The 25,169-nt window shown below is 43.6% G+C and overlaps 1 protein-coding gene across 22 annotated transcripts in view; it reads left to right on the top strand.

Annotated features, from left to right (window-relative positions):
• The window catches only part of KCNMA1 (potassium calcium-activated channel subfamily M alpha 1), a 761,855-nt gene that overhangs the window by 278,689 nt on the left and 457,997 nt on the right, over positions 1-25,169 (top strand). The window lies entirely within an intron of this gene.

Raw genomic sequence — 25,169 nt, 5'->3', positions numbered from 1 at the left:
AGGAATCATCCTGAATGGTGTTTGTGGACTTGTTTTGGAGAAGTCTGTATTGAGGGCAGGGGTGGTAGGACTTTGTGTCCAACTTGGCAGGTTCCTGGAGGGAGAGAGTGGCCTGGGAAAGGCGTTAGAGGGTCAGGTCCTCTGGGCTTAAAAGAGAAGATGGAAGAGATGGGGAGGGAGAGGGCAATCACTTGTTAGGTCCTAGGCAATGTCTTGGTGCCATGCCTTAGAAGGGAGGTGGAGGGAGTGGGGAGGTGTCAGCCTATAGATAACATCCTGTTCTAATGGGTGGGTGTGAGAAGGTGGGGAGATGCTTTGAGACATATTTAATCATATCTCCTACAGACAAGTTAGTGAATCCCACTCTTTACCATGTATGCTCTCAAAGACCACTAGCAGGAAAAGGCTGGTCTAATCTGGAGAGTTTTCTTGGAGGACTTCCTCTTAGGACATCCCACCTGAGGCTCTGGGATGTTGGAGAACAACCAGAGAGAGAGGACCAGTTCTGTGGCTCTCAGCCAGGTTGCAGGAGTCCTGGGGGCAGGGTGGGAGATTCTCAGCTGATTTTCCCTGATTTTCCTTAACATCCCCCACTGCTTGAAGGAGCTGTTCCACTTGTATATTTTTCTTATATTGTGCTTTAGCTCAAATGTTTATTCGGAAAAAGCCCTCAAGAACCAAAGCCTTTCTTTTGTATCTTGAATCAGATCATTTGCAAGTTCCCTCTGATTCTAAGCTCATTTCGTGACTTGGTGTCCTTGAGACCCCCAGTCCACTTCATCTCATCTTGCTTTTGATTTTTAAGCTCTTCTGTCTTTCTTAAGCTGACATTTGAATTCTTAGGTGGTTCTTTCTGCATTTCACCAGCTTACAGTTGTGACTCATCCTCTTCATGTTGTTTTAAGTCATGAAGAGAATCTGAATCCAGCAGGAAAACTGAGAGCCACCTTCATAACAGTGAAAGTTTCTGGAATCTATAAAACATCAATTTGTATACAGAAACTGAAGTTTAAGAAAGACGAGCTTTTCTCTTAATTTAAATTATTGTATCTCATGGGAAATTTAATTTTTTTTTTTTTTTTTTTTGAGACGGAGTTTCGCTCTTGATACCCAGGCTGGAGTGCAATGGCGCGATCTCGGCTCACCGCAACCTCCGCCTCCTGGGTTCAGGCAATTCTCCTGCCTCAGCCTCCTGAGTAGCTGGGATTACAGGCACGCGCCACCGTGCCCAGCTAATTTTTTGTATTAGTAGAGACGGGGTTTCACCATGTTGACCAGGATGGTCTCGATCTCTTGACCTCGTGATCCACCCGCCTCGGCCTCCCAAAGTGCTGGGATTACAGGCTTGAGCCACCGCGCCCGGCCGGGAAATTTAATTTTTTAAATAAATCACATATTCCAATAAAGCAGAAAGCTTTCTAGATGAACAGTGAGGATGTTTGCTTTAAAAATGGTTCTTTATTCAGCTAGAGAGGAACCAGGGGAATACAGGAAGATAAAAAGTTCTGAATGAAATATACAAGACAAGGTTTTGAAATCAAAGCTTAATTAATCATCTCTCCTTTCTAGTTGGCTATATCTAAACAGAGGCAGGCAGATCTTCTCTGACTGTCAGATTTGACTCTGTTTTTCTCTACTGGAAGATGCTACCAGAATGACTGTCCCAGGGTCCATGAGTGTCAGGATCTGCCAAATGATGGAAATATTCACCTGAGGGAGTGCATGCATCTTCAGGGATCTCTTACATACAAGCGAGAGAACTATGGTTCAAGCTGCTTAAGAACCAAAAAAATGGGGATGGGAATTTGATGGTTTGGGTAACTGAAAAGCCTAGGATTAGGCTTTTCTTCAGACTTAGCTGATTCCAGGCACTCAAATGATGTCTTTGAGTCTCTTGCTGTCACTGGTTCACTTCACTTCTTCCATCTCTTATCTCTGCTTTCTTCAGTGTTGGTTTTATACTTGGACAGCCTTCTATGTGGATTTCCATAACAGAATCAAATGCATATTGTATTGGCTTCTTATCCTTGGCTCTCAATAGAAAGATAGATTATCTTTCACATATAGACATACAGTAGTTCCAGCAAAAGTCCTAGAACTCACTCTCATTGGATCAGGTTGGTTGGCATGTTGCTTCTGAACCAATCACCATGGCCAGGAAGATAGGTCTGGTAGTCTTCTTCTTTTTTTTTTTTTTTTTTGAGACGGAGTTTCACTCTTGTTACCCAGGCTGGAGTGCAATGGCGTGATCTCGGCTCACCGCAACCTCTGCCTCCTGGGTTCAGGCAATTCTCCTGCCTCAGTCTCCTGAGAAGCTGGGATCACAGGCACGCGCCACAGTGCCCAGCTAATTTTTTCTATTAGTAGAGACGGGGTTTCACCATGTTGACCAGGATGGTCTCGATCTCTTGACCTTGTGATCCACCTGCCTCAGCCTCCCAAAGTGCTGGGATTACAGGCTTGAGCCACCGCGCCCGGCAAGGTCTGGTAGTCTTACTGAGCAAACCTGGATGGATATTACTCCTGGAGACGGAGGGTGTAGGTGGGGCCATTCTTGAACTAGAGGAATTGAGAGTAGGGTATAGGACATACCAGAAGAAGCAAAGGATCCTAGTCAGGTAAAGATAATAGTTATCCACTATGATATGGTTTGGTTGGGTAGCTGAAGGACCGGACCTGGGGTGACCCATGTTTGCCCAGCTAATCCTGTTAGGGGATTTCTTCCTGTTTGATTTCATGCAAGTTACCTCAGTTGGTGGCATGATCCTCCTGCCATCTTGCTCCTGGATGTTGAAAGGTCGCACAGTGTCTAATTTACCAACACAGACCTGATCTAGAAGGCAAAGACAAACTCTGTGCCCACATTTTTCCAACTATAAAGTTAAGAAGTTATTTCTAACTGAAGATTTACATCATTTAACTGGCTTAATTTTTGGCTATCAATATTGAGCTGAAGACTATTGAAGATTTAGAAAATTACTTAGCAATTTAATATTACTATAATTAAACACATTTTAATGAAATTCCTGTAGCTGCCTGTTATTGATATTTTTCACAACAATCCTGAGATACACAATTAGCCCTATTTTACAGGAGAGGAAACAGAGTCAGAATGGTAGAGGACTTGTCAAAGGCCATGCAACCTGGAGAATCCAGCATCTATGTGCTTGTGCTGGGTTTGATGCATATAGGGATGAATAAGACATTCTCTGCCTTTGAGCTGTAAGCAATTGCTCTGTGTTTATAGTTATATAAAAGAATGAGTAATAGCCTCTATGGGAATAAAACAGAGGGAAGTGATTAATTTTACGTAAATGTAGTCTAGGAGACAGAAAGGGACATTAGAGCTGGGTCTTGATGAGTGAGTAGGAGTTTCCCGCGTGGATATTATGTACAGGGAATCTGTTTTTTCACTGAGTAATGCATGAGTTTTCTATGAGATGGAGCTTTCAGCTTCAGGAAATGTAATGTTGCCTTTGACTCTGCTTTCTCCTTTTACCAGAGGGATGGTCACAGAGATCTACCTTTGTATTAATTTAGATGCTTTCATTTGCAAAGGCTAGAACCCCTAACACAAACTGGCTTAAATAATAAAGGAGATATTTTGTCTTATGGAATTGAAAAGCACAGAATTTGGGCTGACTTAAGGCCAAGCTTGATGTATTGGCTCAACAATACCACCAAGGATCTGGCTTCTTTCCATCTCTCTGTTCTGTCTTATGCTGTCTTTCATATCCTTTGGTGTCTTTATCAAAGGCTGGCACCTTTTAGGCCCTAGTATGACCCATGGAGATCCTGGGGCTAGATGTCTCCTTCTTCATGCCCAACAAGAAAAAAATGGCGTCTTTTTCCAGCACTCCCAGCAAGACCTGAGAGTCGCTCTGATTGGACTGGCTTAGGTCACCTCCCCATTCCTGAACCCATCACTGCTGCAGAGAACATTGAAGAAGTTGATTTCCCTGAAGACACGTGGATCCCCAAATGGAATTTTGGGGACTGATGGAAGGAAGAAGTGGACAATGTACTGTATTAGTCTGTTTTCACACTGCTGATAAAGACATGCCCGAGACTGCAAAGAAAAAGAGGTTTATTGTGCTTACAGTTCCACATGGCTTGGGGAGGCCTCAGAATCATGGCAGAAGGTGAAAGGCACTTCTTTACATGGCAGCAGCAAGAGAAAAATGAGGAAGATGCAAAAGTGGAAACCCTTGATAAAATCATCAGATCTTATGAGACTTATTCACTACCATGAGAACAGTATGGGGGAACCACCCCCATGATTCAAATTATCTCCCACTAGGTCTCTCCCACAATACATGGGAATTATGGGAGTACAATTCAAGATGAGATTTGGGTGGCGACGCAGAGCCAAACCGTATCAGATGCTCGGAAGGCATTTGTTATGGTAAGGCATCAAAGAAACGCTTACCAGAGCACTGAAGTTTGCATAGTCTCTCTTTTTTGGCCAGTAAAGGTTCTATATAGCTCTAAGACATAATCTTTGATGCTTAATCTGTGATAACTCAAACTCTAGGCTTTTCCTTGGGTAATTCAGCCATTGAACTACCCTTTTGCTTCTGTCTGTAGTCTCTTCTAAGTTAGTACTCTGGACAAACTTTCTTGGACTTTGTCCAAAGACACCCATTCTTTATTAGTATATGATGAATTTTCTGGACAGACAAGGTGCTGTTGGCATTATGGCACCACACAGAATGATCTAGAACTTTATAGCAACTAATGTTCTAGGCCTTTTCCAGAGCTACTTTCTTCAAAGAGGGCAACAGACTTGATGCCACATTTTCTAAAGCTCTTCCCGACCTCCACAGCCTCTCTTTTCTTCCTGCTGAGGAAGATAAATTTACTTTCAGTCCTGAAATGGTTAAAAAAAAAAAAAAAAAAAAGAAAGAAAGAAAGAAAGAAAGAAAGCTGAGGGGGGCTTCCCCAGATGTCTCACACTGATAGGAGGTAGAACTATTCAAAGCCAGTGGTGACAAATAGTTTGTGGATTATAACACACCTGCTGTCTGTCTCCAACCGCTCAGTCTTTTCTCCAGTGTTATGCTCAAATGAAACATAAGAACACAATTACCTGAATGACAGATTAGATCTCAGTGACTATTTCTTGATCTAGGCTTAGTCAATGGAAGAACTGGGATATGAACACAGACACAGCTGGTGAACAGTAGAGCCAAGATTCAGACTCAGGTAGTCTGGCCACAGGACCTGTCTTCACCTACATGGCATCCTGTATCATTCTCCGGTGACTAGAGAAAAGATTGAGTGGCTGGAGACAGGCAGGCAGGCCTGAGTTTCGAATCCTGGTTCTGTCACTTTTAGCACTTTGGGAGACCAAGGCAGGCAGATCACGAGGTCAAGAGATGGAGACCATCCTGGCCAACATGCTGAAACCCCGTCTATACTAAAAATACAAAAATCACCTGGGCATGGTGGCGCATGCCTGTAGGCCCAGCTACTCGGGAGGCTGAGGCAGGAGAAGTGCTTCAACCCATGAGGCGGAAGTTGCAGTGAGCTGAGATCATGTCACTGTACTCCAGCCTGGTGACAGAGCAAGACTCTGTCTCAAAAAACATAAAAAATTAAAAAAAATAAAGAAAGAAAAAAAGAGGCAGGATGCCATGGAGGTGAAGAAAACAAGTCCTGTGGCCAGACTGCCTGAGTCTGAATCTTGGCTTTACTGTTCACTAACTGTGCTTGGGTTCATGTCCCAGGTCTTCCATTGACGAAACCTAGATCAAGAAATAGTCACTGAGATCTCATCTGTCATTCAGGTAATTGTGTTCTTATGTTTCATTTTGTCATTTGGCCTTCCAACTTAGTTGGGATGATGGCAGCTGTCACTTTACCTCTTTGGCCTCAATTGTTTCATCTGTAAAATACTGATATAAATAATGTTCACATTGTAGGTCGTTGTAAGGATTAATCCTCATTTAACTCATTTACAAATTTTATGTATAATATATATATATACACTTTCGTATATAAGGAAGACACTTGTAACAGCATCTAGTACGCACTAACAATGTGGATAAATAGATATATCTTGTGGGGTTTCTGTAAGCCCTAGAGATTTTGCATATATATTGTCTGGTAATAGCAGACACTTGATAAATCTTAGCCATTATTAATAATTATTATGTTGATTGAACTGCTTAATAATAATGTGATTCATCAAAATAGAACTTTATAGTTTCTGGAGTGCTTGCTGCCAATATGATCCGTCTTGAGCCCTACAACCACTCAATGATGGAGCTCCTAATCCTGTGTCCAGTGGCTCTCAGGGAAGGGCTGGATGCCTTTCCAGGGTCTCCTGGCCAGGTGGTCATTAGCTGGACCAGGGTGTGAACCATGGTAAGGAGCTTCCCAGTCCGGGGCTTGTTCCATGTCCTCTCTTCCCCCATTCTAAAGGCCGCCCAGCCATTTGTCACAGCCTCATTTGAACTGCCTGTGCTTCTCATCTATAATATCCTGATTGTCCCATTAATCTCCTTTAAGCTTCATGAAAAATACAAAGGCCTGGATCAAGAAACAGTCACCAAGTTCTAATTTTGCATTCAGGGGATTGTCCTCCATGGACGTGAAGAGACTGATGTTTCCCATTTGGCCTTTGGCTTTCCAGCTAAGTCGGGGAGAGCTGTCACTTTCTGAATTATCAACCAGCTTACAAGGTGGCATCTCTATTTTGCCTCTAATGAGTCTGTACCTTTTCTTGCTTCTCTATCTTCATATCCTCCTATTCCTAGTAGATGTTCTACAGTACTGCCCAGAGAGAGTGGTAAGAAATTTCTTTTGATAAGTCCTTAAAAGCCTAGAGCTTCCAATCACTTCCTTTTGCATAATCCTGAGACCCTGACCAAAGGCCAGCACTCACTACAGAAGGAGCAGTGTTTGTTTTGTGTACACACACACACACACACACGCGTGCGCGCGCGCCATACTCCAAGGTCCTAAATTTTAGACCTACTTCGCTGTTTAATATGGTAGCCACTAGATACAAGTTAATGTGGTTGTTTAAATGAAATTACAGGTTCAGTTTCTCATTTGCATTAGCCACATTTTGAGCACTCAATGCCTATGTGTGGTTATGTGTGGCTAGTGGCTACCATATTGGGCAGCACAGATAGAGAACATTTCCCTCAATGCAGAAAGCCATATGGGAGAGCATTTAGCATAAAGGAGAAAGGGAGCAGGAATGGGCACATCAGTGTAGTGTTCAGTTAAGTAGCGTCACGGACCAGCAGATGTGAAGTGGTCCTCTTAACTGTGTGCATGTATTTCCTCTGTGATTTCCAAAGGACCACTAACCAGGAGAAATAAGAGACTATGGTTTTCTGATCCAACACTAGCATGCAATGAAAATAGGATATTTTTCATTTTATGGGGAACCGTCAATGCATATTTTGTTACCTAACTTGAACCCTGCACTTGGAAAGCATAGTTCATGTGTTTTAGCCCATTGGTGGCTGGCACAAGTGTGGCCAGAAAGCCAGCATAGGATCTTGTTTGTGTTAAAGAGGGGAGTTCAGGAAGACTATTCAGGCACATTGTCTGACAAGTCTGGTCAAACCCTCATAAATATTGCTATGCAATCTGAACTTGAAATGTTCTTGTTGTGGACAACTTTGGTGGGCCAGTCTACTAGTTCAGCTTCAAAGAGTATGCCCTAGAAATGACTAGAAGAAGAGAGTTGCTTTTGAAGCTATCAGGTTGGTGCTTGCTGTTATTTTGTTATTAAATATCAACCGATTTACTCAATGGTAATAGATCTAAAGAGATGAACATTGTTACATGAATATTGCAAGAAATCCGTGGATCTCTTGGGGACCCTTCAGACCTAGTTTTGAGAATGACTCATATAAACAGTTTGCATTCTAATTCATATACTCAGACTAGGGTTCTGAATTCTTTTCTCCCTAGAAGGAAGGAAAAACAGAGGATAACATTGACTATCTGGGTAACAAGAAAGCAAGGGGTGCACTACAGCTACCCTAACATCTGAGATCTGAGTGACAGAGCCTAGTTCAGGGAAGGGCTGACATGCCTGCTGAAATGGGCTTATCTGGCCTCACTCAGAGCTCTAGTGAGTATCAGGGTCATTGTCCTCTCAATCATCTGTGGCCAGCTTACCAAAGAGGCTGGAATCTGGCAGAGAATATCTATAGAATTTTCCACAGATCAGGACTTCTGGTCTTCCAGAAGGATAATCTTCTCCAAATGTCCTGGTAGTCTTGAGTTAATTGTGGCTTCCTGGGAGTTTCTGTCCTTGGTAAGAGTCATGTTTTCATTGCATCTTGGCCTTTGAGACACAATGTTAGTCTTCTCAGAGTTGACTGGTCACATTAAAATGAGCATTTCTTCACTAGTGTCATGGAACTCTTAAAAAATTTACAATACTCTAAAAATATCACAGTAATAAAAAGCAATAATATCTCTTTACATTGTTGCAGCCTTTTAGATAAAGTCCCCTGAAAGCATTGTCCCAGTGCTTTTCAAACTTTTTTCTTTGATCTTTCAGAATCTTTGTTCAAATAACATCTTGGCTAGACTCCAACATATAGCACAGATAAAAATGGAGCTGTGACTGAAGGGAGAGAAAGGGTGGAGTCCAGCTCACTGGACTTCTGCCTCCACCCCCAAACCACCCCCTAGCCTTTGAGTCAACCACTGAGTCACCGGTGAGCAATCCCCATGGTTGCCTGGAGCATCATCCCACTAAGTTCTCATAATCACCAGGCGTGATTGTGAGGTCATCACGGTGACTTGGTGCTGCCCCTGGAGGTAGGCAGGCAGCTGAAGAGGGGAGAGAGACCCCCCATACAAGGATGGTCTGTGATGACAACACATGCAGGGGAAGGGACTCGTCCGAGGTCCCTGGTAGGTAGGGACTAGAATTTTGGCAGTGTCTTCTCTAGAGTGGAGCAAATTACTCAGTTGAATTTGCTGTAGTTCTCTGAAGGTTTCTTTGGCAACATTAGAATTTTTGAGCACTGGCATCCATGTAGGCCAACTTCAAAATGACCGTGTGCTCCACTCAGAGATTCTGCTGTGAAGACCCACAGGAGATTTTTTAGCCTATTCTGAACTCCAAGTTGTTCCAGTTCCTCTTGCTTTCCAGAGGTGTATGGAAGCCCCTGCTCTGGAAGCCCCTTCTCTGGTCTACACCCCAGGCTCAATATTCATCCTGCTCACTCAGCCACTCATGCTGTCACCAGAGATAAAACTAGAAGTGTCAGCAGGCGCATTTGATTCTTGCTCAAGAAACAAACAGTTACCTTCCAAAGACTTGTTCATACTTGTGTCTGTAAAGTGTGGTATGCCCTCTACATCACTATTCTTGCCTATGAAAGGATATAGAGGCCGGGCACGGTGGGTCATGATTGTAATCCCAGGACTTTGGGAGGTTATGGCCGGTGGATCACCTGAGGTTAGGAGTTTGAGACCAGTCTAGCCAATATGGTGCAACCTCATCTCTATTAAAAATACAATAATTAGCTGGGTGTGGCAGTGGGTACCTGTAGTCCCAGCTATTCAGGAGGCTGAGGCAGGAGAATCGCTTGCCTCAGGAGGCAGAGGTTGTAGTGAGCCGAGATCACACCACTGTACTCCAGCCTGGGCGACAGAGTGAGATTCAATCTCAAGAAAAAAAAAAAATGGACATATAAATAAATCTACATAAGACTCACTGAAAGTTTAGAGCTGTTTAAAAAAAATTGACAACAACAAGTTTTGCCAAATAAGTGTTGATTCTGGGCCTGGACAGTCTGAGTGGCTGGCCTCTCAGAGACAGTTACTGCTGTCCATGCTCTTTAAAGTTACATTGCTCTTATTCTAAGCTTGAAATCAAAGAAACCAAAGCTGTGGTTTCTTGTCTGACCTTAACTAATTATTTTCCAATTGACTCTAGATGCAAAAGAACTGCTGATAAGTTTCTCATGGGGAAAAAAGATGGCGGGGAGAAAAGGAACTGAGTTCATTTCCTAACCTCAGTTTCCCTGCTTACTCACTCAGTGGGTTGGGAGCAACTTGCTGGGTCCCAGAGTTTCCATAACTGCTATAGAAATGGAAGTGATGCTATCCTTTTGCCCAGTCAATGGGAGAATGGAGGAATGTCTTAGTCTGTTTGGCCTGCTATAACAAGATACCATAAACGTGGGGGGCTTATAAGCACTTTTATTTCTCACACTTCAGGAGGCTGAAAATTTCAAGGTCAAGACACCAGCAGATTTGATGTATGGGGAGGGTCTGCGGTCTGGTTCATAGATGGCACTTTCTCACTGTGTCCTCACATCATGGAGGGGGCAAGGCAGCTCTCTGGAGCCCCTTTTATAAGGGCGTGAATCTCATCTATGAGACTTCTGTCTTATGACCTTATCACATCCCAAAGGCTACATCTGATCATATAATTACATTGGTGGGTAGGTTTCAACATATGAATTGGGGGTGGGCAGGCTCAAACATTCAGACCATAGCAAGGAGAATTCAAGGATTGCATTAAGAAAGTAAGTTGCAGAACAAAGGAACTCATCTTCAAAGGCCAATACAATCTTTATAATCTTACGAAAAGCTTTCCTGGTTTTAGAATTAGCTCCAAGGAATTTGGCACTAGATTTTAGATTTGCTCAGAGAGAGAGCATGAGAGGGAGAGGGATGTGGCTTTTGTGTGGAATTCCAGCACCTTCCTTTGCAAAGATATGCCCTAAAGAACAGTGGCAGCCTATCCTCAGGACAGAGGCACTTAATTTTGTCTAATTGTGTCAATTTCTAGGAGTCATTGGGAAATTCAGCAGCTAACGAATGTGGCCCTCTTCTGTCAGATCCCTACTGGAATATTTAAAATTCTGTTTTTCATACTTATCGGCTAAAAGAATTACAGGAATATATTTCTGGAGCCTGTAGAGAATAAGAGCAGAAATATACAAGCCTTCTTCTTTCCAGATGGATCCCAGCAGCCCAAGTGAATGTCACATTTGTGTTAAAGAGTATTGATTCCAGCAGGTTCTGGGCTGGGCCTCAGCTTCCCAGGACTGCTCCAGGCTGACCTCCTTTCCCTGGTTTCATCTCTTTTTGGGACATCCGTGGGCCTTCATTCAGCATGTGGCTTGTGGGTGTCCAGTTCTGCAGGCAGACACACCTCTCCTGATCTGAATCAGAGGACAGAAGATATGGGATGGAGAACAATGGGCTCTTCACTTTTCCTTTCTCTCTTCTTTTGATTTTTACTTTGTGCTTCCAACAGCCAATGGGAGGCTATTCTATTTAGAGTAAATGACTCAGATCTGGTACAACTCGAATTGGATGTCAGGGCACACCGTTGCCCCTCAAAGCTCAGGGAAGGCTGCATACTCTATCTCCCTCTTGATGGTTTCCATTCATATTTACATATCAAGTCCTGTAGAAAAGGGGTTTGCTTGCTTCTGCTTATCCCAGTGATTCTAGTGAAATTAAAATGCTTGTTTCTGTGGAGCACAGTCCAGATGTGTTGTTCACTTGGATTGACCAATCCTTTCAATAAAGTTTCAATGCAACCACCTGAATCCCAAGTTTTCAGCATTTAGTTTTGTGACCTTGAGCAAGTCACCTAACCATTACATGCCTCAGTTTCCTCATCTATAAAAGGGGCTAATAAAAAGCATCTACTTCATAAGGTTGCATTGAGGACTAAGTGCTTTAATGAAGCTGTTAGTACAGTTTCTGAAATATAATGTATTCTATATGTGGTAACTATTATTATATTAGTATCCATTATTATTTACTGAAAGCTTTTAATGCCCTGCTGAGTGTTGTTACTGTCTTCTCATCATGTCATCGAGCATGCGGTAGTATAAGAATCCTACTTTAGGTCAAAGTTTACAAAGCCCTGTGTCTTTTAGAGGAAGGAAGTGAAGCACATCTAAGTGGTAAAAAGGCCTTGGGGTCACACAGCACATACGAGAGTCAAACCCTGGCCTCTGGCTCCAAGTCCACCATCCTCAAGCATCTCTCTGGAGCTGCCTGTCAACCAGCCCCAGACAGAGGCCCACAGACACGAGCCTCATCTCAGTGTTGGTAGGAGACACTTTCCACATGGATTCTCTTCATGTGGTTAAGAGAATCCTGAGTTTTAATCCTAATTTCACTCATCTGATCTCTACCTCCTTGCCTTTATGCAGGTTACTTAACTTTTCTGGTCATCAGTCTTCTCTGTTATAACATAGGGATGGTAACACCCATTTCTTATGCATGCAGTGAGGCTTAATGACGTAACATAGGTGGGGTTCAAGCACAAGGCCTGGTATATGATGAGTGCTGGTAAATCTTAGCTCCCAATGACACTGTGTCAGGCTTTCTGCTAGGGTGCTTTATGCACATGATCTCATGTAATCCTTAAACACACCACACCAAGACATTGGTACAGATGGGGAAACTGAGGATCTGTGGGATGAAGCAACTTACTCAAAGTCATAAAGCCAGATTGCGACATTGAGATTCAAACCCTGGCAACCTTATTCTCTGGAAACACTTCCCCTCTTACTCTTCTTTAGAGCAACATGCAGGATGCGTGCAGACTCTGTGCATGGCCATATTTCTTGTTCAAGAGGGCAGTCAGGCAATGGGCATTTTAATCATGTTTATGCTGGACAGGGCTGTCCCTTGGGCTTGGGAACAATGTTCTTGAACCAGAAGAATATGGCAGAAGTATAATGCTATTTCACCAGAACAGATGCATCAAATTCAGTCTTGGGTCCAGTAATTCTACCACAGTTGGTGGTCCATTGATATGTGCATGCTTGGCTAGGGTCAGAGTCTTTGCCAATGTCACAGGACACAGCAACTCCAATGAGTCTGTTTACTTATTTAACAGTCAAGGTGCCCAGAAGAGACACTTTCTTACAGGGTACAATGAGGAGGTACCCAACCAGTCTTCCAGTTGACTGGGGGGAGAAACCCAGTGCATTACAGGAAAATGAGAGAGTGCATTTGAATTTGTTCCTAATCTGAATTTGCCAAATAAACTCTAGTTAGCAATTTCAAAAACGCCCTTCAGCCTAAGGGACGAGAACAAAACAAATGACCCGAGGTACCAGCTGCAAGATACTGAAATAGGAGGCAGGGATGGAAGGCCAGTGAGAGGGCAAGATTATTAATATGCTTTTCTTACTAAATTGGCTTTCAGAATCAAGGGGAGGAACAAGGTGGGTTGTTAAGGAAGTGATAATTTGGATGTGCTGAGCAGTTGAAATGTTTTTGTTTCTCAGACTTGAAAGCACTTGGCTTTGCATGATTGGGTTTTAAATTGCTGAGCAGAGCATCACTTGGGGCTAACCTGAGTCTGTGAAGTTCCACAATTCAGGAAGAATGGTTACTGCAGCACTCTTGTGTTTCAAGGTTTGTCATGAAATCTAGCATAGATTCTGCTGTCCAATTAAAGCAACGTTTCCCTTGATATTCCTATATTCTGTGATGCAGGGTCCTGGCGAGCATCCCTTTTGGGGAGGGAGTATGTATTCAAGATCAGTCAGTACATGAATGTGTCTGAGACTTGGAAGTTTCAAGGGGATGGAGCTAGGGGTTATCTGGCAGTCACAAAAGTGAGAGATGAAGCCAAGGCCAAGGTAGGTAGAAAAATGGGGATCCCTCATTCATTTATCCCATCATTATTTATTGAGCACCAACTGTGTGCCAGAAATTATTCAAAGTCCCAGCACAAAGCTGTATTCAGTGGATTCAAGTAGAAACATGCACAGTTACATCACAACAGAGTGAGCCACGGAGCTACATGGTACAGAGTAGGGGGTATTTGCATGGCAGTTGAAGACCTGTGTTGGATGATGATGATGCTTCTATAAAAACCCAACTTGATACGTCTCCACTTTTAGAGCCAATTAAGTAGGAAAAACACTTTCTTCGTTCCCTCTCTGCCATCCCATGTTGGCATTTGTTTCTTGGGTTCAAGGGTGGACACAGATTTGAAACCCATCACTTCTTCTCTCTGTGATTCAGTTTCTGGGCAGAGTGGGCGAGGGAGGCCGGGCTTTTCTAGACCCACTAAGTCAGAAACATCTCCACCTGATCTTTGGTTTCATTTTTCTTTTGAAGGTACTCAGTCCATGATTCCAGATTAGGGAGGCACCAGCTGGCAAAGGGGGAGCTGGACAATATGGTGCGGTTCTAAGTACCAGTCTTCGGACCGATGCCATGGAGAGATGGTAGATGGGACTACCCTCAACTGAATAATGTGTGAAGAGAATTTAAAGACCATGCCTGACACATAGTGGGGCCAGTAAAGGTTGAAAGCAAATAACCCTGGGAGAGAAGGCAGGAAACCCAAGGCAGCCATTCATTTATTTGTTATTTATTTAATCAACAAATATTTCTTATACATGTATGTTAAAAAAGCACGGAACCTCTAGACAAACTTCCTGGATTCAAATCCTGGGTGTTTTACAATATCCGTATAACCTTGAGCAAGTTACTTAATTATTCTCTGTGCCTCCATTTATTCATGCGTAAAATGGGAATAATCAAAAAGAATAAATAGAGATTGTTATGAAGACTAAGAGAGACAGGGCCACGTGAGATTGTTAATGGTGTTTCTTTTTGTTCATTTATTTAACTGTGGCTTAGTCTGTTGCTTGATTGGTGTAGTGTTGGGGATATGGCCAATGGAGACAGGCAAGGTCCCTGCCTTTACTCACCTTATATTCCAGTGGAAGAGCCAGATTATTAAAAAGAAAATAATACCTAAAGTAGTGATGAGTCTCTGCAGGAAGCGAGGGACAATGATTGTAGAGTGAGTGATGACTATGGGTGAGGTCCCATGATAGAAAGGACTAGCAAACAGGGAAGACAGGCAGTCCACACAAAGATCACTCTGTTGAAAAATATGAAATAAGCAAGTCTTTGGAATTTACAAAAAAAAAAAAAAAAAATAGAAAGCATTTCTTGAGTTTCCAAGAGAGGCAAGCAGGATGAGCAGCCAAAAATAAGTACGGTTAAATAAAGATTGATTCTGGGACCAAATAAGCTTCAGGATAATTATTTCTCATGGTAGTGAATCATTATGGCTCACAAATGAAATCATCTTTTCCTGTTTTCAGTACCCAAGGTCTTTGATGGATGGATTAATCCTCCTTTTCACCTTGCTTCCTTCACCTGATCCCTCACCTCTCAATGAAGTGAAATTAAGGGCCATTCATTTGGAAAAACCTATTAGCTCCCTGCTTGTCGACGGCTTACTTTCTACTCAGCCTGGCTGGGTTCCACCTCTTAGCTCATGAGCCCTCACACAACTCTGCCGTCTCCATCACTGTCCTTAGCGGGCTGGTGGCCGAGGCCGTTAGGTTTACGAATATTCCAGTTGCTCCTGTAAATTTCCAGCTTCCACTGTTAGGCAGGACACGGGAAGCTAAGAGATGTGCGTCACTTCTAGGCTGAGGCAGGGGATGCCCATGTGTGGTGATTCAGTCGCTGTCTTCTCTGATGGCTGTGAAGAGACAGTGGCTTCCAGTGGTGCAGTGTAAGATGGCAGAGCTTCTGACACCTAGGCCCACGAGTGGGCAGGTAGAGCAGAGCCCAGGCTGCCTTTGTCTTCATGGGTCTCTAACTTCTCGACTTCTCAAGAGCCTCAATAACTGGTTCCTTCCTGTATTTTGTGGGTGATTGAAAACCTCTTAACACATAAATTATTCAGTCTTGGCTAGGCCTTCTCCTAAACAGTTGTCTCTGGTTCTTAAATTTACCATTTCCTCCTCTCTAAGATAATTTCCTTACCTTTTCCTGACATAGTCACTATGACCTCCTGGTTTTATTTTCTTGATTGTATTTGCCATTCTCTGAAATTGTCTGATTTGTACATTTATATGGGATTTGTGTCTCCTTGCAGAATATAAGTCTTATCTGTTTATACTCCACTGTATCCTCAGTGCCTAGAGCAGTATCTATAAAAAGAGGTGCCTGATAAAAATGTGAATGAAATGAATGCCAATAGCCGGGAAGCCACCTCACCCCCTACTCCCCGCTGCCACCCCCTTCTTCAGGGCTGGGCTGTGTCAGCTCATTGAGGCAGTAGGAAGTATGGTTAGGATGATAGACTGCTAGTGCTCAAACACAACTTTCCACCTGTGTGATCTTAGATAAATTCACCTCTCTGTGCCTCAGTTTCTTTATCTATACAATCAGGACAATGGCAATACCTATTACATAGGATTGTTTTTCAGATTAAATGAGTTAATACACATAAAGTCCTCAGAAAATTGTCTGACTCATAGTAAGAGTAGGTATTACCATTGTCAACAGTTATTGGGGAAGCAAAGGGCCTGTCCTCTGGTAATCCCCCACCCCCTTTAGTCTCTTGAGAAACTGACCTTGATGTTCACCTGGGGTCCCCTGGGATCCATTCAGTAAGAAGGTTCAGCCACACCAAGCCCTGTTCCTTAAGCCCAGGAGACATAAACCCATAAAGCCTAAAAGAGAGATCCCTAGAGCAAAGTAGCTATTCTGGATGGGGCCAGAAGGTTCTTTCTCAAGGTCGAAGCTCTCGGAGACCTGGTGAGGCCCTGCCCCTCAAGCTTCTGTCCTTTCCACAGCCCTGCAGCATTATTTCCATAATGTTATTAAAAACCAATGTGTGCTGGCCAGATAAATGACACTTCCCGGCGATGGGGTTCAGCTCTGCTCCTCCAGGCATGGAGAACTTGTTCAATTATGTGCCACCCCGTGATGGGCCCAATCACAGCACACACATTAGCTTCTGATTATACCCTTGTTGAGTTTCTCTTGACAAGAAGGAAATGAATTTACCTTGTGTCACCTCTGTAGTTTGCAAGCAGGCTTGGCTTCTGATAATAGCATCTTTCATGTTTTGTAAGACCAAGGAGGAAGCATTTGTGTGGTGGCCAGTCCTGGGTGACCCTTTGTCTCAGCCTGGAGGTGAGCTTGAGCCGATTCTTCATAGGAGTGCTTGCCCCTGGAGCTCATAGGAATCTGGTTGGGGGCTGGGTGGTCAGCTCTCCCATAAGGTCAAGGGTCTTAGTCACTGCAGCATGCACATCCCTGAATCTACACTCTTACGGTCTTGAGGCCTTGGGCAAATGATTGACTTTCCCTTGACCTTCCCTTCCACTTGTAAAATGGGGACAATGACAGTAGTTATCTTACAGGGTAGGTGTAATGAGCTAATAGATGCAAAGCCCTTATATGTACCTGGCATATAATAAATGCTACATCATGTTATCAAATTTATCTTAATATTGTTTTTGCTATTGCGGTTATTATTGCTATTGTTATTGCTTAGATTGGAACATGTCTTTGCCATTTATAGCTGTGTGACCTTGAACATATCACTTAAACCCCTTGTGCCATGACATTTGTAAAATGGGGAAAGAGGAGTCTCCCTCAGTGCAGCTTCAAGGATGTCAGTGAGTTGGCACAGGAAAGGCATTTGAAGCAACATCAGTGCAGGGCAAGTGTGGCCGTTGTTGGTTATTGTTGGTGACTTGCCTCCCTCACCAGAGAGGCAGTTGGGTACTGTGGAGGCAGAGGTGTCTGTCCATGGTGGGTTAGGATTATGCACACAGGTCTTACTTTCCATTTGGGACAGTAAGCATTGAGAGAAGAGATTATCCCTGACTGTACCAAGTTCTACCAAGGAATGAAGTGGACGTAATTCCTGATGCGGGGCATCCCTCTCTCACTAACCCACCCCTCTTCACCAGCCCAACCTTCAGCAACTTTTCCTGGCAGGAGGCCACGTTGCCCTCCCCTCCCCTTCCCATCACAGGCACTTCAGAACATGAGGGGATCTGGGAGACTCATGTCCAAGGAACTGTGACTCAGAGCCTGGGGAAGGCTTTCTCTTGACCTGGGAGAAGATAGGATTCCATCAGCACCTCTTCTGAAAACAAGCCAACCAACCTTTCCTCAACCATTTTCTTGGAGTTATTTGTTGTTTCATTTTCAGAGCTCACACATTTCTTGTCCCTAATTAATTCCCAATGGCAATGTCAGCTTGCTCAAGAGAGCCCTGTACTGATGGGGCAATGGGGTAGTGAGATTCCAGAAAGCTCTGGCCTTTTAATCTGATCTGAGGAGACTCAGAGGCTGAGCAGGTTGGAACCTCTGGACCCTTTCCTGCCCTTCCTGGCTGCTCTTGCTGGGCCTTCTCGGACACAGGACACACCTAGGAACCTCCATCCTCAAAGGAGTCCACTCCAGCCTTGTTGAGGTTTGAGGACCAAGATTAAAGGGTCCCACTCGGCCCCCGGAGCCCACAGTCTCAGCCCAACCCAGTGGCTACTGCAAGAGCCTGTGTTCCCAAAAGAGCCTGACCCTTCCCTGTGCTGGTACCTGGTGCTGTGCCTGCCAGAGATGTGGTCTTCAGAAACTTGGGAAAACTAGGCAAATTGCTGTGTTTCTCTACTGTAAACATGAATGGGAATGAGGGCAAAAAAGCCAGACAAAGATGTAGACACATGCAGAGAGACGGAGAAACAGAGAAAGGAGAATGAAAGAGCTAGAGAGACAAGGAAATGAGAAAACATTGAGAAGGAATTGGGAAATGAGACAGAGAAGCTCACAGAAGGACTTAGACCCAGAAAGGGAATGTAGAAAACCGTAGTAACAGCTAACACCTACTGAGAATGTAGTATGTGGCAGGCACTGAGATTAGCGCTTGACATATCTCATTTAATCTTCGCATTAAAGTGCAAAGCTTGAGATAAGTGCTGCTGTCAACTTCATTTTACAGTGAAAACAACAAACATACAGAAAGGTGAAGTGTCTTTTTTAAAAAAATTTCATTTTTTTTTATTTTTAATTTTTTTTTTTATTGCATTTTAGGTTTTGGGGTACATGTGAAGAACATGTAAGATTGTTGCATAGGTGCACACATGGCATTGTAGTTTGCTGCCTTCCTCCCAATCACCTATATCTGGCGTTTCTCCCCATGTTATCTAAGATCACACAGCTTTTGTGGAGGAGTTAGGACTAGAATCCAGGTCAATTTGAGCAAAGCCCATGTACTTAACCTTCTGCAGAGAGGCCATGACCCTGGGGCCTAAAGCTTGGCAGAGCATCTTTGAGTCTCCCTGCACCCTGGACATTGAAAAGCACTAGCCCTCTGTTTTGTAGTACAGATGTGTTTATAAAGACACTTCAGAGAAGTCATATGGGTAGGGATTATACCTCTCGCTCTTGACTTCTGTGTTGGTTAGGATTCCTTGGGCTGCATGTAACAGAGAGAAAAGCATTTTTTTCCCCACAAATAGAAGTTTAGATGTAGGGGTTGCTGGCAGTAGTGCTGCTGCTACACCACGTCAAGGTTAGCATCTGTAGGATGACAGGATTCTCTTCGCTTTTCACTCATGGCTACAAGACAGATGGGCAGCTTCAGACTTTGGGTCCATTTCAAGGTAGAAAGAGAAAGGAGAGGGGGCAACATCAGGTTAAGCTGTTCTCTTCTTTTTCTTATCAGACATCCTCCCCTGCAGAATATGTGACATGGCCACCCATAGCTGCAAGGGAGGCTGGAAGGTGATTATTCAGCTTTTCATCTTTGAGAACAGGCAGGATTGGACTCCACTTTGGATGAGCCAAACTGCAGTGTCTGTTGCCTTCCAACAAGCCAGCCTAAGCCCAGACTCACCAGTAGCCCTCCCCTCATGGAGGAAAATATTTAGTTCTCTTGGAAGTTGCAGGCAGGTCTTTGACTCAAGGCACCATTCTGAGTCAATCTGGGTGGTGGGGAGGTGGGGAGAGGTAAGGGTGCCTAGCTCTGCCTTGCCCTGGTGTTGCTGGGGATGGGTGTAAATACAATCACGTCTGCTGTGTCTGGAAAACTAGGACTGGAGTCTCTCAGCTCTCCAGTGCCTGCTTTCCCTGTAGCCAATCACAAGGCTCACATCCGAGGAAAGGCAGCAGATTAGATGAGCACAGGAGCAGAGAGGCTGGGAATGTGGTGGCGGAGGGAGGAATGTGGGTTTGGCAGAATTTTCTAAAGTATCATTTTATTGATTTGGAAGAGACACAGGAGAGGAAATACAAGGGATGAGTGATAAGAGGCTGAGCCGAGATGGGTATGGAAGAGTCTGCCTTTTTTTTTTTATTGGAGTTGTCATTAGGCCAGTGTTTCTCAACCTTTTTTTCCCCATTATTGCTCACCTATGGAACTAAGCATTAAAAAATCATCCATCCCCCATGAGATTTCCTTACCATCCCCTATGAGATTTTAATACCACAGATACATCGTATATCTGTGTGTGTACTATATATGTATCTGTGTTTATACATGAAGGCAGTAAGATGTTTTCTCACTTTTCAGTGTTTGCCCTCCTGGAGGAGATTGCCCCGATTGAGAATACATGCACGAGACACATCTTTAGAGACACATCTGGGCTTACTGGGGGAGGAGAAGAGCTGGCCTCACCTCGTCAAACTGTCTTGTAGACAAAGGGAACTGAGAAGAGTCTTACGTTTCTTGAACACCTGTTATGTACTCAGCACCAAGACAAGGGCTTTAGGTCTGCCAACTCATGTGATGCCCAGTAGCAGCTCTGAATGGTCAGAGCAGGGGCCTCATTTCCCAAATGACATTATCAAGATTTAGAGGTTTTCTGCTCCTTTGGAGAGATCCACCCTGCGCAGATGAATAAACTAACGCTATTCTGATGACAGGGCATGGTTGAGTGTCAGATGGGTCCAAAGCTCATAGGATGAGCATAGAATAGACTGGAGTCTGTAGTGATCCTCCCTAGAGAAGATGGGGTGTGAACTGAGCTCTGCAGGAGAGACCGATGCAGAGGTGAGACAGGGAGGTATCACCTGCTGGGGAAGGGCAGGAGCAGAGGCTTAGGGACTACAAGGGCCTCTGGGTGCATGGGAGGATTTTTGCTGAGAGCAGAAAGAGATGGAGGCAGAGCTATCCGGGCAAAGAGAAAAAGCCCCACCCTGGCCTGTTTATTCTCCAGGCTCTGGTTGTGCTGTAGTACTGAGCTAGGGATCTAGCCTAGCTATACTTAGCACCATTTCCAGAAGGCACGAGGGCGGGAGATAGTGATATAAAAGGCAGAAGTCTGGGTCTCCTCACTCAGAGGCTTCTGAAACCTGAGTGGCATTTTCAGCATATCCCTGTGGAGGAAATCTCTGAAAGAAGGTAGCTGAGGCTGTGACCACAGAGAGGCTCAAGTCCTGTTTACTTTTCACTCTCAAGAGCCTTCAGGCTTACTCACCCCTTCCCTTACAGATGCTTTGCTGGAGCTCTTCCTGACATGATTGTGTTAGTAGAGGCACCAATAACTAATGGCCCCCAAATCTCAGGAGGATTCTGCCACAAAGGTGTATTTCTTGCTCATGCTTCATGTTCTGTATAGGTTGTACTGAAACCCCTGCTTCTGGAGCCATTTCTCCCACAGGAGTCTTCATTTTGACATGTACTTCCACTTGCTATACTGCAAGAAGAAAACATAGAGAATTGTGCACAGCTCTTAAAGTTACTGCCAAAATGGGACATATGCCACTGCTACTGATGTTTCATTGGCCAGTGCAGGACCCATGGCTTAGCTAACTTCAGAGGGTGCAGGGAAATATCCTGCTGCATGCCCAGGATGTGAAGAGCAGAAAATATTGTCAATAGCATTAAAGATGATCACAGTGATTATAATAAATGAGCTTTCAATATCCAGTTGAAATAATTTTTTTGTTTCTTTTCTTTTCCACTCCCTTCCTCCCTCCATCCTTCCCTCCCTCCCTTCTTCCTTCCTTCCTTCTGTCCATCCTTCTTTTTGACACAGAGTCTCACTTTGTCACCCAGGCTGGAGTACACTGGTGTGATCTTGGCTCATTGCAACCTCCTCCTCTCAGGCTCAAGCCATTCTCCTGCCTCAGCCTCCCAAGTAGCTGGGATTACAGGTGTGCACTACACCTAGCTAATTTTTGTATTTTTAGTAGAGATGAGGTTTCACGATGTTGCCCAGGCTGGTCTGGACCCACCTGCCTTGGCCTCCCAAGTGCTGGGATTACAGGCATGAGCCACCACTCTGGGCCTAGTGTTTCTTCTTCCTCTGTAACACTCTGATGATCTCTCGTTACTTATATAATGCTTTGTAAATATTTGTCATCCTAACTAAAGTCAAAGCATTAGGGACAAGATTTTGTTGAATGAGGAAACTACAAATACTTATTGAGAATCCACTCACTGTATACCAGACACAGTGCTAGGTACACAGAGCAAACTTCTAGTCCTATAAGGTGGTAGGTCTAATAACATGACAGATGACTTGTCCCTGAGTTCTGGAACATGCTGAGCACGTTCTCATCCCAGCACTGACTACTCCAACTACTTGTTGATTCTCTAAGTTAGAATTGAGAGGCATGGGGAGCTTCCAGAAAGAAATGACCTGTGACCTAGTACAGGCCCTGCCCATTGCAGGAGCATATGCATTCTTGACTTTCACAGTGCTTTTGACAATGGTTCATTCATCCTCCATCACACTTGTTCCTTTCAGTAAGGCAGATACCGTTAGTTCCGTTTTACAGGTGGGGAAACAGATTCTAAGAGGTCCATCAGTCTGGTCGGCTTAGTTCTTTGAGGATGAGTGTTCATCTCTCTGGCTGTGTTAGCTGAGCTGGACCCGCCAAATTCAGTCTTCCCATCCCTTAGCTCCCAATGCCATCAGTCAAGTGTTCTCAAATTGGTGGAGCTTAAAAATGACAGCCATTTGAAATTGAGTAGAATTTGGTATTATTAAAATAGCATTCTAAATTTTAATCTTGTACATCGACTTTTTAATAGCTTCTACTTTCACTAAAAATTGTGGGCCATGCTCACAGACATTCAATTTAAATACTGTCAGGCAAGACCGATTTCTCTTCCAATATTACCAGATTTTCTTTTTTTTTTTCTTTCTTTGCATTCATCTTCCCCTTTTTTTAAAGCACTGAGTTAATTTTTTACTACTTGGAGATTTCACAGGGTATGAAACCTCAGAAAAGGAACATATCTTTGCATACAGCTCTTTTATTCTTTGTCTTCTGTTCTGTATACTTCTTTCTACCCTATGTATTAGTGAAGGCAGCATCCCCTGTGGAAGCTAGGTAATGGTTAATTTTCTGGGACACATTTTCTCATCACTTCCTCCTTGTCATGATGCTAAATAAGTCTCGCAGTTAATATCAGCACCCTCCCCAGGATGTGTCCTTTCAATACTTAATCTCTCTAGTACTTAAAAAAATCTCTGGGAGATGCTGGCCATCTCTGAAGGATGCCTCTCCCTTGCTGCTGTATCCATTACTATTTTCTTCCAAACTCTCTATGTATCTCACTAGTTTTCTTCATCCTCTCATTCCCATCCCAGTTTCTCACCTTGAACCAAGATTGGTGGAGTGGAGATGGAGGGCTGGGTTGATGAAGAGGAGGGACAATGGGTGATACAAAGAGAGGAGCATGAGTCTTGGAGTCAGACCTGACCAGGCTTGAATTTCTTGCATTGCCAATTGCTAACTATGTGACCCGGGGAAAGTTACTTAACCTCTTAGAGCTTGGTTTTCTCACCTGTAAAATGAGGTTAGTATTGCCTGTCACACAAGGTTATAGTATACATCCAACGAGAAATGATACATAAAGTGTGATGCTGAGTGCTGTGATTAATGGCATCACAGCCAACTGGCCACTCTTTCCTCTCCTCCACCCTGCATTTTCTACACCCAGGCCCAGCAGTTCTCAGGTCTAGGTACACATCAGAGTCACCTAGGAGCCTTTAAAAAAAAAGTGCAGATGTCCCCAGGCCTCACTTTAGACCAATTAAATCAGAATCTGGGAGTGTATACTTGTGGAACCTTTACTTTTAAAATTTTCTCTAGATGAATTCGATGCATGCACGGGTTGAGAACAACTCTGAGTCCCTAGGATTGCCTAAAGCCCAAATACACTTTTCTTTTAAGATCAGAGGAATCTTATTTTAGTGCTTGTGGGCAAAGACCCAGATGCCTCATTAGTGATGGAATGGGATTTGACGTTTCTTAACTGTGCCTAGGAGAAAGAGAAGAAGAGAGGGTATGGAACAGGGACTCTTGGTGGGTAGGCCCAGGTTTTCCCTTTGTTTTCATCTTGGGACACCTATGTATCTCTGTGACCATACCACTGCTTCCATAAGGATGACGACGGGAGGAGGAGGAAGATGGGGAAGGAAAGAGGAGGAAAAGGAGGGAAGGAGAGGGGCTTCTCTCATGGGGCCATCTCCACACTCCTCTGCCTGCTGAGGTATTCCCCTCCTCTGTACTCTGAAAGTCCTTTAGTCTAACCCTGAGCTGTTCAGTAGGGTCCAATATGTGTCCAGTAGTGACATATGGCTATTAGACACTTGAATATGGCTAGCCTGAATTGAGATGGGTGATGTCATACACATTCCAAAACTAGGTAAGAAAAATAATATCTTATTAATAAAACTTTAAAGATATTGGATACATGTTAAAATTATAATATATTAGATATATTGGGTTATGCAAAATATTAAAATTAACTTTACCTGTTTTTCATTTTTTAATATGAGTAATAGACAAAGTTAAATTAGCTATATAGCTCTCATTATTATATTTCTGTTGGACAGCACTGGTTTAACCTGTTGCTTGGCACTGAGTGTATGTTTCATGTGTAAGTATGTCTCAACACTTGCATTAGATGGGCAGTTTCAGAACAGAGACCTCAGCATCCCATTCATTTTCTGTCCCCCAAACACCTATTTTCAAAGTGCCTTGTACACCACAGGCAGTTGGTAAATGTTTTCTGTAACTGTGGATGATAACGGTGATGTTAGTGATGATTGTGATAATGAAGAAGATGATGGTGTAATAAAGCTCAAATGGTATGTTGGGGCCAAAATACAAAAATTTATGCAAGAAAACAATGCAAGATGGAACGGTTACATTTTTAAGAACAAGTATCCTCAAATATACCTTAATTTCATATATAAAGATCCTTAGTACACAGAACAAAAACGTCTTCCATAATTTCTATTTAGAGATAGAGTGATTCTTAAAGAGTCCTAAAATGAAACCACCCTAAAATGCTCAGTGAACTCTTGCTAGGGGCCGGTTCTTGGTGGTGGGAGTAGAGCAGTGAGCGAATGAGATAAAAATCCATGTCCTTTGGACCTTACACAGAATGTGAAAAGAAACACATT

This window comes from Aotus nancymaae, unplaced genomic scaffold (genome assembly GCF_030222135.1).
Source record: "Aotus nancymaae isolate 86718 unplaced genomic scaffold, 86718_ANA_hifiasm-v0.15.2.pri h1tg000010l, whole genome shotgun sequence".
NCBI classification, from domain to species: Eukaryota; Metazoa; Chordata; class Mammalia; order Primates; family Aotidae; genus Aotus; species Aotus nancymaae.
This window is presented reverse-complemented; position numbering and strand designations above follow the sequence as displayed.